This window comes from Motacilla alba, chromosome 8 (assembly GCF_015832195.1).
Source record: "Motacilla alba alba isolate MOTALB_02 chromosome 8, Motacilla_alba_V1.0_pri, whole genome shotgun sequence".
NCBI lineage: Eukaryota > Metazoa > Chordata > Aves > Passeriformes > Motacillidae > Motacilla > Motacilla alba.
Window position 1 is genome coordinate 13,317,784 of NC_052023.1, and position 11,906 is coordinate 13,329,689.

At 36.7% G+C, this 11,906-nt stretch overlaps 1 long non-coding RNA gene across 1 annotated transcript; it reads right to left on the reverse strand.

The window, feature by feature from the left end:
• Window positions 1-6,230: 6,230 nt before the first annotated feature.
• LOC119704228 lies at window positions 6,231-11,686 on the reverse strand. The gene is made up of 3 exons (XR_005257875.1): window positions 11,607-11,686; window positions 11,392-11,466; window positions 6,231-6,501 (listed from the first exon to the last, which is right to left on the reverse strand). It is a non-coding gene; the product is annotated as an uncharacterized LOC119704228 (long non-coding RNA).
• Between the last annotated feature and the right edge of the window lie 220 nt (window positions 11,687-11,906).

Below are 11,906 nucleotides of genomic sequence, written 5' to 3' on the forward strand. Positions count from 1 at the left end.
CAGGAAAGAATTATTAGTGGCAACTTATTCTGATTTTGTGAGCCAAATTGTACTTGGACTCCTAGAGTCCATCTAAACTCTCTTATGAACTGTGAGAGCAATTTTATAGTTGAAAATGTGCATAAGGCCCCTGTCACAAAGTGGTGGCTGAATAGAATGGCTGCCCACATAGATGTAGTGTGGAGAGACTTACAGGTCCTATTCCACGTAAACTAAATAGGAGGAGGGACTTTTGGGCTGGGAAGCCCATGTGGGGCAATTTGAATACCAGGATCCCTGTATTGCTCCTATTTATTATTTACTTCATCATATTAATTTTGTTTTTTTCAGCTAAAACAGGTGCAATCAAACAGGAAGTGCCTCATATAACATACCAGTGATCAGCCATGTGCCACATGCAGTGCAGTGCACACATAACCCACAGGCTGTTTTCAAAATACTGACTGAAAACAAACACACGGAAAGAAATCAAACCCCATTTGCAGGAAATGCTCACGGAAAACACGAACACTGCCTTCCAGGATACATGGGGTGACGGGGAAGGATGTTTGATTAGCTGTTCAGTGTGCTGCTGATGACTCAGGGAATTATGTGATACTCCTCTGTTGGGGAGAATGATAAGATACAGGCTATGCAGGGATGAATCAATCTGGCTCACCTCCTTTTGACAGAAGGTGTGTTTAATTTAATAGAATTACATCCTTGTAGGGTTTGCCGTGAATGGATAAAAAGGTGATGGCCAACACTGGCAATGTGTCCTCAGTCTAATCCAATATTTCCATATTCCTGATGTTTGGAAATGGTGTTCTCAAATCTGAATTAATCTAGTTTCAACTCATGAAATGTTTCATATGAAACTCATGACTCTTTCTATGTGTTAGTGAGAAGATGGAGACTTCAGTCAATTCAGGGGGCAAGTTATGTTTAAGCCACCTGAGACAAACTAGCCTTCACTAAGTAAAAGAATGATGGAAGGCAACCTAGAACTTTGCTGTGCAAGTCTTGAGATAAGGGACCGATGCAAAAATCTATTTTGTGAATGAAAATAAAAAAAAAAAAAGAAAAGGAACTTAAAAACTTAAGTTGTTCCCAAAAGAAAAAGCATTTTAAGTTAATAGCCACAGTGAAAAAGAAAATCCCATATGAAATGAATAATTTTTCTAGCACGTCTTTTTTAATTTGCAATAAGATTTGTGATAAAAATGTTAATGCTGGGGATTTTAAGTGACAGAATATTATTCTAACTCATTCCTTTAAAGTCTCAAAAAAAAAACCCCTCACAAAAGCTCCTTTGTTAGGCCTAGTTTAGGCCACCTTAAAGCTCCTTTCAATCAAAGTACAGCTTCTCATTAAGGGAGAAATTATTATTAACATCCTCATTTTGCTTCCTCATGTGAATTATTTGCATTCAAAAATGTGCACGGCATTAGTTTCAGGGTAAATGCAAATATGACAGCGGGATTTCTCACCAAGCTCCTTTTTATTATTAGCTCTTTTTATGCCCGCCATTTATTATTCCCTCATCATTTTTCACAATGTATTAAAATGTTACATTTCCTAAAATAATAATATTTTCCTTCATTTGGTAATTGTCTCAGTCCAGTCTACAAAAGTCTCCACCACAGTGCCTACAGTCTATAATTTGGAATAGTTTATAATAATTGTTCATCACTTCTTAGGGGAGCCTTGGGCATTAGCTATCACAGTTACAGAATCCCTACTCTCCCACTGAGTACGTGATTATTTCAGGTGAAGTTCATGTAGCAGGGGGATAGGGCAGGGGCATGGAAAAGCTTATATTGTGACTGTCCCTGATAGACTCTCAGCTGGTGGTCTGAAGATAAATTGAGATGTTATTCAGTTTTTAAGCTTCATCTGTCCCATGTCTGCCAGAAACGAGGCCAGCTCCAAAATATATTTTGAGCTTATTTTAAATACAACACCAAAAGAAAAAAATAAATGATTACTCTGACTCATCTTCCTGACATTTTAAGAGAAATGATCCTGGATGCTGAAGATTAGTCAAAACATAGTGTGTTCAGTTAGAACAAAATCAAGTTACCAGTGGCATACTCTCTGCCAGGGTTGTATTTGATAAACTGATTACAATTACTTCTTTTTTCCCTGGTCATATTAAAGAAATGAAAATAGATCTGACTAATAAAAGCAAACTAATAAAATCATTTGATCATCCTGATTCACTGCACTTCATCGTGCCAAGCTTCCCTGTTGACTCTCAAATTGTTATTGTCAAATTCTCAAGCATTTATTACACTCAGGATGACTTACACGTCCCTTTTTTCTGTGACTGCATTGATGTCCATCATCACACCACCACCACCATTTAACTGCAGCACAGTAAAGACCACTCAGATACCCCCCAGTGAATATGAAATAATGCTGTTTCAGAGTACCAAATTCTGCAGTAAAATCATTTAGTGTGATCTGTATTGACATGAACACTGCATCAAATTCAGAGATGTACCAGAATACATTAAAAAAGACTTCATGGTTGATATAATTTTTAATTTTCTTCCAGAGGAGGCCCTAAGATTTACCATATTATCGTTTACCACTGTATCATTGAAACATTGTCACTGAGTTTGACCTAAGATGTTGAAAATTACTGAGAGGAGTAGAACCAATAAAGCAGTTACTGGCAGGATGTATGGTAAAAGCAGATCATATCCTATTTATATCTTTCCTGTGCCTTATTCCATCTCACTTACACAAAGGTATGTGCCCATTTTGTACTCATGAGTGTCAGTGTGAATAATCTATGTAATTGTGAGTTCAAGTAGCATAACTTACTGCCTTGGGATTTGTTCCTTTTCTTGAAGTGGTTTCTGAGTTATAGTGAATTAGTTTTCTGCAATGTTCTGTGGGAGAGACTTAGGTTACCTTAGGGATCATAATGAAATGCACCACAAAAAGCTAGAAGTAAAGAAAAAAGCAGAAACACATCATCCACATAATTTGGTTGTGACCCATTTAACCAAATTAAAAGCAGCATAATTCAACACCAAAAATTGTTCTACCCATGTGAAATCAAGAAAGACAGATATGAATCACGGGGGAGGAATATGGAGGATGGATGTGGCAATGAATTCAAGAGACTGCAAGATAAAATCCTTGCCCACCAATGTCTTATCAAGCCGGCTAAATATTACAATGGGCATTTGTAACAGCCACTAGTGAATTTCACATTGAAATAATCTTTTGAACCTAAGAAGTTCTAACAAGTGTGCTTATATTCTCTTTTTCATCTTTCTTCTCTATTTTCCTACTCTGATATGAGGATATGCAGCAATCATTATTATATGTTTTGAAAGATATATTTGGCTCAGCTACATTTTTCTCATTCTTTAACCATAGATAATTAAATCAGTAACTTATTCCCTGTTCTTTCCAGAGGTTCTTCAGAGCACTGAGCCTTTCATCTGGGCAAGTAGTACAGCTTATTAAAATAAATTCATTGTAATGCCATCTAATTCTGCAATGATCAGTTAATTATGGACTCCTGTTTATTTTCCAGTCCAAGATGAAGAAATAAAATCATCACCTGACAATCAGAGGAGTGCATTTCTATGATTGAAACCATAGTGTAGTACTCAGACAAAGCCTGAGAATCTCATTATTTCAGGAATAGTAAGGACAGGGCCACAGGGTGAAATGCAAGACTATATTGGCTGTTTATTAATTTTTGCCAGTCAGCTCTGCTTCCACTTCCTTCAACATATGGAGATGTTCTAAAAAATGGACAAAAAAATAACACCTACAGTACAGGTAAGTCAAAACCCCAAGATCAGAACTCCTGTCAAGACTAGTAAATTGATCCCATTTTCAAGAACTTGTTGAAGGGCCAGTTAGCATTTGCCATAGAAACCCTTCTTGGAGGGAATACCGTAGACTTGATATTTTCTCTTAAAGGCAAAAATCACAGAAATTTAGCAGCTCTTCCAAAATACTTTCAGAGTTTTCTTACTTGGAAAGCAGTGGGTTTCCATCTTGGAACCTGACCTTTCTGTTATATGCAACTATTCTCCCTAGTGGAGGTAGCAAAGAGCTGCTTCGGAGTTATCTTTCAGAAGGGCTGCATGTCAGAATGGTTACTCTAAGAGATAAAGCTGAACGCCTCACATTTTTGTTAGGGAATCAAGAAAACTTTTCTTCTACCTGTGCCAATAGCCACATTATAAATCTCTCTTCCTTCTCCTCTCAGCATTTGTATTTATCTGCTCCAAAGTCCCTCAGAATAGGGCAAGAAATTCTGTTTGGACCTGTGGTACATCTGGATCACAAGCTGAGCCACAACCACCCTGTCCTAGGTGAAAGAAGTCAGGATTTACCACAGCAGGGTCTGCAGCAAGGACAAGATACAGACTGCAGTCTACAGAACACATATATCACATACAGACTGTTATTCTTTAGACCTATGAGACCAAATCCTGACCTACACATCTATTGGCTTCCAGCTACATAAATGTGTTTTTCCCCAGACCAAATTTATAGAAGTAGGAAATCTTGCACATCTCCAGGCAGAAGAAGCAGCATGGACACTGACTCAGCTTTGCTGAGGTCATAGTCTTTACAGAGCCAGCAGAAAGGATTGGTCATTAATTTTCTCCAGTATGATTTCACTTATCTCATCACGTGTAAAAGCGTTGTTCCAGACTAGTAGGCTGTGGCTGTAGGCTGGGGAGCATGCATTTCAGTGAGACAGCACTCATAAAAAAGTGCAACAAAATTCATAAAAAAGTGCAACAAAATGCCAGAAGGCTATTCTTGTTGCTAATGATAGCCCAAAATGAATTCGCAGCCCAGACAATAAGGACACTGACAGTGCTATGCTAGTGACAGTAAAGTCTCTCACAGACTCTGTGAGGCACAGCCACCAATGCCCAGTACACTTATTTTGTAATTTAACCACAGCTGGGAACAAACTACCAGAGAGCCTCTGGCTTGTTCCATGTCCCCTGCCCTGGTGGAATTGGGAGGAGATTCTTGGGGAGAGAAACAAACAGTTTAATAATTTAAATTTAGTAATAGTAATAATAACAATAAACAAACGACAATAAAAGTAACAACAACAATAATAGTGAAGAGGTAGAGAGGAAGGAAACCCAAGAGAAACAAGTGATGCACAATACAATTGCTCAGCATCTGGTAACCCACCTCTCTCCCAACTGGGGGCTTCTGGCCCAAGCTTTCCAGTTTATACACTGAGCATGATATTTTATATTATGGAATATCTCTTTGGCCAGTTTGGGTCAGCTGTCCAGGCTGTGCTCCCCCGCAGGTTTCTTGTGTACCTGGTCACTGGCAGAGCACGGGAAAATGCAAAATCCCTGATTCAGAACAAACATGCCTTGGTGACAACTAAAATATGAGTGCTTTATCAGCCTTGTTCTCATACTAAATCAAAAACACAGCAATGCACCACAAACTAAGAAGTAAATTAACTCTATTGCAGTCAAAATTTGGACTACTTAGAGGCCTTAAAACTCCAACCAGATATTCCAGAAAAAAACCCAAACAAATAACCTAACAATTATTTCAATTTATTAAGCTATTTTTATTTACCTATTTCACTATTCAATTTTCTCATTGAAATTTTTTAAAAGATCAAGTTCCAATGCCTTTTTAGTACATGGAGAATGACACCTATTCATATAGAAATAAGCTGCTTCAAAATATTTTCCAGGGGAAGAATATCTCCTTCATCCACTATGAGATTATCTGTATTCAATTTCACTTGATTTTGTCTCACTTTTATCATGTATGCCATTCCACCTGCTAGAGGAGTTGAAATGTCTATCAGAATACAGCAATATATATAGGAAGGATAGGTCTGGATCTTTTATTAGTAGTTTTTACTGAAGATACACTCTCACACATCTGCAGGCTGAGAAGAAAATGATAACTCTTATAAGATACACATTTTTCAATTCAATAAGATATGACTGGCATAGCATGATTTAAAAGAGATATTGAAGCAGGTATCTCCTGATAGCTAACTATCAGTGCCTCAGTTAAGCACAGCTTATCCAGGACAGAGAGATGAAGGTCAGGATGCTGATCCATTTGAGCCCATTCTTTTAGGAAAATGTTTACTGATGAGACAAAGTTCATTACTTTTTGGAGGGGTAAGGGGAGCCTTTCATGTCAGGATGGAAAAAAGAGAGAGGAAATCAGTGAAATACAGAGCTGAAATGAGACCTCTGAAAAAGGAATGAAGAAGCACTGCTTCCACGAGTACTGAATAATGAAAGCAAATAATAAAACCAAATACATTCAAAATACTGAACCAGACAACACTACTTAAATACTCACCATTTACAAATTGGCATTTTTCTTCTTATTTTATGACTGTGAGACATTCTGGGAAATAAGAATCTATATGGATCAGTGCAGGTGTTTTTTGAGAGGAGAGATATAAGGCAAGTCGCATACTATGTGGAACTCCGCTCAGCTGAACCAAATTTATCAGGCTGTTATTGCCTGTAAGCCAAAATATGAGAAAAAATAATATGATACAGTCCATTTCTGTTTGCATAGATGAAATTAACAATTTTCACAGTTTCTGCATCTTCCTGGGCAAATTGAACCCTGAAGCTTTGTCTTGACAGTCTCTTACAAAAAAAGCATTTATTTTGGCTTTCATATTAATGCCTTTATCAGATGAAACTTTTACTTAGTCATATTTATATCAATTTAAGTAGCAAGCTTAGTGACTCAGCTTTCTAGCAGGCTATCACCTGCTTTCTTCCCTTCAAAAAAATGGGAACAATTATTTGCACTTATGAGAACAATGGGGACAGCAATGCATTAAAGGCAAAAAATATATTAAATTATCCACACAAAAATTACAGAGAAGATATAACTGAAGTAAATGTACCCATTTACTGGCCTGCATCTTAAATTACTTACTTGAGTGAATGACACAGCACAAAGACAATCTGAAAGACCCACTTGGCCATTAACCCATTGAAAATGATGAGCTCATTTGTTGAGGAATTCTCTTCATATTGATCATTTGCTACAAGCATCAGTGCAGTATGCAGTAGAAGCTGAGCAAGCATAGAGATGAATTCAATGCAAACGTTTATTTTTATAAAGACACAGATTTGCTTAAGCCTTTGCAGCATGATCCCTTCATTTGAGATTTAGAAGTGTCTATTGCACTGGAAAACTATAGCTATAATGCACAAAATTTCCACAGTCTTAACTGGAAAAAATGGTGTCAGGGACAGTGGATTTTTCCCTAGTTTTTACACAAACCTGTTAAAGCCAGAATTTAGTAGTGTCAATTGGCTGCTGTACAAATGTTATTTGACATTAAAACAAATCCAGATTTCTAGTACACTGGGATGATAGACAATACAGACACACAATATATCAGTTTTCAAAACCACAATTTGACTTTGAGAAGTGAAAGCGCTATACATTGAGGGGAGAACAATGTGAGAAATTTGAATGAGAGTTCCTGATTGTTTCAAGGTTGTTATCCTGATGCTGCTGCTGAGGCACCTTTCTTTATGAGTTATACTATTTGTATGTGGATGAATTCTTCCAGCAAACATCTTTTGCACTGGGTAAAAATGAGATGTTAGAACCATAACAATGTAGGTAGAAGGGTACTCTTTAGAAAAGACTACAATTTCAGCAGAACAGTTGTTCTAGCACTTATCAAAACTTTTCAAAATGTTAATTCTTCTCATGTCCCTAATTACTGAACCACACTTCTTTTATCCTGACGGATAAACCTGTTTAAAATTCTTGAAGGGGCTGAAGAGAAATGACATATCCAGCTCTGAGCACCTTCCGCCATATCTCTGACAATAGTCAGCTCAAGGCACTCTGACCCCACAGATGATTATCTGGGCATTGACAATGCTGTCTACAAAAATGCCAGAAAATTAGCACTTCTGAATGCCTGTTTTGCATTCTTCAACTACACTATTAGAATTCTTTTGTCAAGAGAAGCACGCTACATCATTGTATTCATAATAAATGCTCTTTGATTTGTATGACTTGGTGTTTGTAATAGACCCAAACAAAGATCTCATTTGTTCTGCTGGCAAAAGCTAATCTGTACAAGGATTTTTTATTATTTTCTGCAGAAACTGCCTTTCTGAGCCTAGAGATTGGGTTAGCTAAAAGCTTCACATTCATTATCTTTAAGGTACCATGTTAATGAAAGGATTTTAATCATTGACATTGCTTTGTGAATTATTATTACACAAACCCCTGCTGTTGAGTAAGACAAAATTAACCCAGTGTAAGGGGCATTAAAAAAATCACAGCTAATTAGTAAGCTAACAGGAACAAAGAGAATGTATAACGAAGATGTTGAGAGGAAGACACATAAAATCTGTAGTTTCCATTCCAACATTGATCTTTCTGTATGAAAATCTTTTTTCTGTCTGATTTGTTCCATAAGTCTTGAGCATTTTTATGTTTTGTAATTAGTTTTCTAAGCCTAAATGTCTCACTTCTCTCAAACGGTAGAAATCCAAAGGCTCATAATAGAAAATGGAAGATATTTAAAAATGCTTTTAAATTATTTCCCTAGCGATCTATATCAGAAACATAAAATAATTCTCTGGATTATTCTGGGAAATTATTTCCTTATTCTCTGCTATTCTCCATGAATTGCAGAATACTTTAACTAATCCAGCCAGGTTCCTTCATTTTAATGGATTGATACTATTGTCCAGGCTGTAATTCCATATGGAGCAGATAAATGAAGCCATAGGTTTAAATCACTGCATGGCTTCCCTTCCACGCTCCTAGTCATGCTGGTTTCCAATGGGCATCACATCATTGTGCTGATGTAAGAGCCAAGGATGAGACAATCAAATCACAGAGAAGTATTCATGCTGGGTGCCATTTGCTTATAATTGCTCTTTGTAAGTTATAGTTTCAGATAAAGCTCCCAAAATGGAATGAAGACAAAATAATAATTAAGTCTGTTTCTCTTTTTGAGCCTGACAAAGGCTTTAAAATTTTTTTAACGTGTTTGCCCTTCTGTTCATTATTCCACACATCCCCCCCCCCCGGTTTTGTTCATCAGCCTTTTCAGCCTGATAATTAAGACTCAAAATATTTGCTGCAGTTGTTTTTTTTCTGAGACATCAATTGGTTTGTGTTGTAAATGTGGAACAACAATCATCTAGTTCTCTTGTGTGCCAGTAATTTAGTATTTCAATAATCTCCAATTGTTGAAAGGTTTAAAACAAATCAACATTTCTAGCAATTTCCTTTTCTTTGTGAGGAAAAAAAAAAGTGTGAACATAACAGTTACAGCCTACAGACTTCTATTTTTTTTCCCTCCTTTTTATTTTGTGATCTTTACGAGGGAATTAAAACACAGGGCAATTGCATGGCATAAAACAGAAGACTCACTTCAATAAAAACATAACATTCTTGCACAGGGGCAGTTTTTACAATCAGTATCATTGCTTCAGCTCTGCTAGTGCTGAATAATTCCATTAACTCTTTCTCAAAGTTTCAGTAAAATCAATGAAAAGTAGTATCTAATATATTATGCAAGGGGCAGTACATTTTCATATGTAGAATTTTCCATGGAAGGATAACATTCTAAAAGTATGGTTTAACCAAGACAAAAAGCTGTAAGTCAAAATTTTGGTAGTTCTGTGGCATATACAATGGATCCAGGAAGGGCAATGACAAAACTGGGAACTAGATGTTAAGCACCCCAGAACACATTTTAGAATGATAAAATTTATTCTATTTCCATAATCCCTGGGCAGTGTTCCTCTCTCCACATTATCAAATATTTAGGGAAGTGCCTGAATCACTGTTTTGGGGAGATCTGTGGATATCAATCAAGCCAATTGTCTTAAATGGATTTAGCTATCCAGTTCATGTAGCACTGAAACTGTTTGCCATCACTGGCCTGGCTTCTTCACAAAACTTATGTATATGGTTCTGTATTAGCATGCATTGAAGTTTGTTGATGGGTAGAATTGAAATTCCACTTCTTTTTTTAAAGATGAGCTCTTACTATTTTAATGCTAAAAACAAAAAGAAAGAATTTCACACCACTTCTTAACATCTTATACAAATGATTTACAAAAGTTTTTGAATTTTCATCTTTGCTCTGCTTCTCTACAAAGCAGTTATCAGACCCCATTGTGAACACTTTGGAAAAACACAGCCTGGCTGACAAATTAGTAGTATTTGGTGGTAATATTACTAATTCAACATTTCAAAAGGCTGCTCACTGGGGAAAAATGACATGTTCTCTAAGTCACAGGAGAAACTAGGGAGATAGTTAATGGGTGTTGGCTGTGCTGCACATATTGTGCACGACACTGTTCACATTGCAGCTGACTGACTGCCAATAGATGTGGAAGCAATTGTCAACAAGATTTATTGTTAGTTTCACATCTATACAGTCAGAGACAAAAGGCTGAAAGAGTTTTGTGAAGTTCAGTCCTGGCTTCTACTGAGCAAGAGCAACACACACTGATTAACATTAATGCTCTCACTGAAATAATTTTGCAGCTTTAAGGTCTTAAAAGTTATTTTCTTGAAAGAGCAAAATCCCCACAATCCTCAGTAATTTTTTTTTTTTTCTGAGATCAATACCTTACTGACTTCAGTTCTAGCTCACAAAATATCAATTTTTCAGTTTACAACTGGTTTTGGAAACCTCAGACTTTCTTAACAAAAGAAGTAGGGCACACAAAGTAATTAAAAAGTAACCGCTGAGGAGGAGCAGAGGTTTCTTACTCAGAATTACAGGTTGTAAGGAGCAGGGGAGGGGGTCTGGGGAGAAGGTTTGGAGATGGGGCAGTGGGTCTATGCACACTTTAGAGTTAACTCACCAGTTTGAAAGATGACAACAAACTTGTTATATAAATGTATGAATTCCAGAGGCATGAATTTCAATTAATGCTTTTTTCAGTTTCTGTTCCTGCGGTTTGTGCTTCTAGAGAATGTATTTAGCCTAGCTTCACTAAGGCAAAATGGTATAATTTACATATATTTTATATCCATATACATTCTAACTTCAGAAGGATAGGTTTATTTACCAAATGCTACAGAATTTAAATAGAAATTAGGGCTCAATATCTCAGGGATTTTTGTGTCTAGCCAGAGCAAAGGGTTTCTGTCTTTTGAAAGAGAAAAGTATTTTGAAGGCTCTTAGGATTGTCTTGCTTGAATCTCTACTGTGTTTATTTCTTTGTCTCAGGTAGAAATCAACTTAGGTGAATTTAATTACATTTTTTTTTTTTGGTAGAAGACACCTCTAGCTCCAGAGTCTTCTTAACTAATAGCTTTAGACTATGATACACGAGACAGACTGACAGGAAATAACCGACTGGATTGTTTCAAACAAAAATTTCTGCAAAGACTTACATGGAGGGGAGAATGCAGATACAATTAGAGGACGTCCCCAGTGCTACTGGATGTTGCTGCACCCTGTATCAAGATCTTGGAAAGCAAACAGGAAAGGCATTTAGGCACATGCAAATACATGCCAGCCAAACACCTGATAAAAGTCTCTGTGTTCATTATTTTCTCCACCAAAGTGGGCACAGATTATCGTAAAATCATAAAATAAAAAATATTACCTCTTGTCATCCAATTTCCGGTGGCATTTCCCAGCACAGATGCAGCTATTCAGAGAATCATCTTGGTAGTGAAGGACATCTGAATAACGGACAACACAAGAGCTTTAGAATATGTAGAAAATAGGATGGTAAAATTTTATGGCAGTTCTGGGTTGGAATGACTCTAAAGTGTCCTAACAAGTATTAGAAAAACTGACATTTCAGATAAGCAACCAGCTTATCTAGACATTATTTACAGGGCAATCACTTTTTTTTTTTTTTAATGCAGGAAGGGAGCTGAAATTGTAATGCCAATTTAAA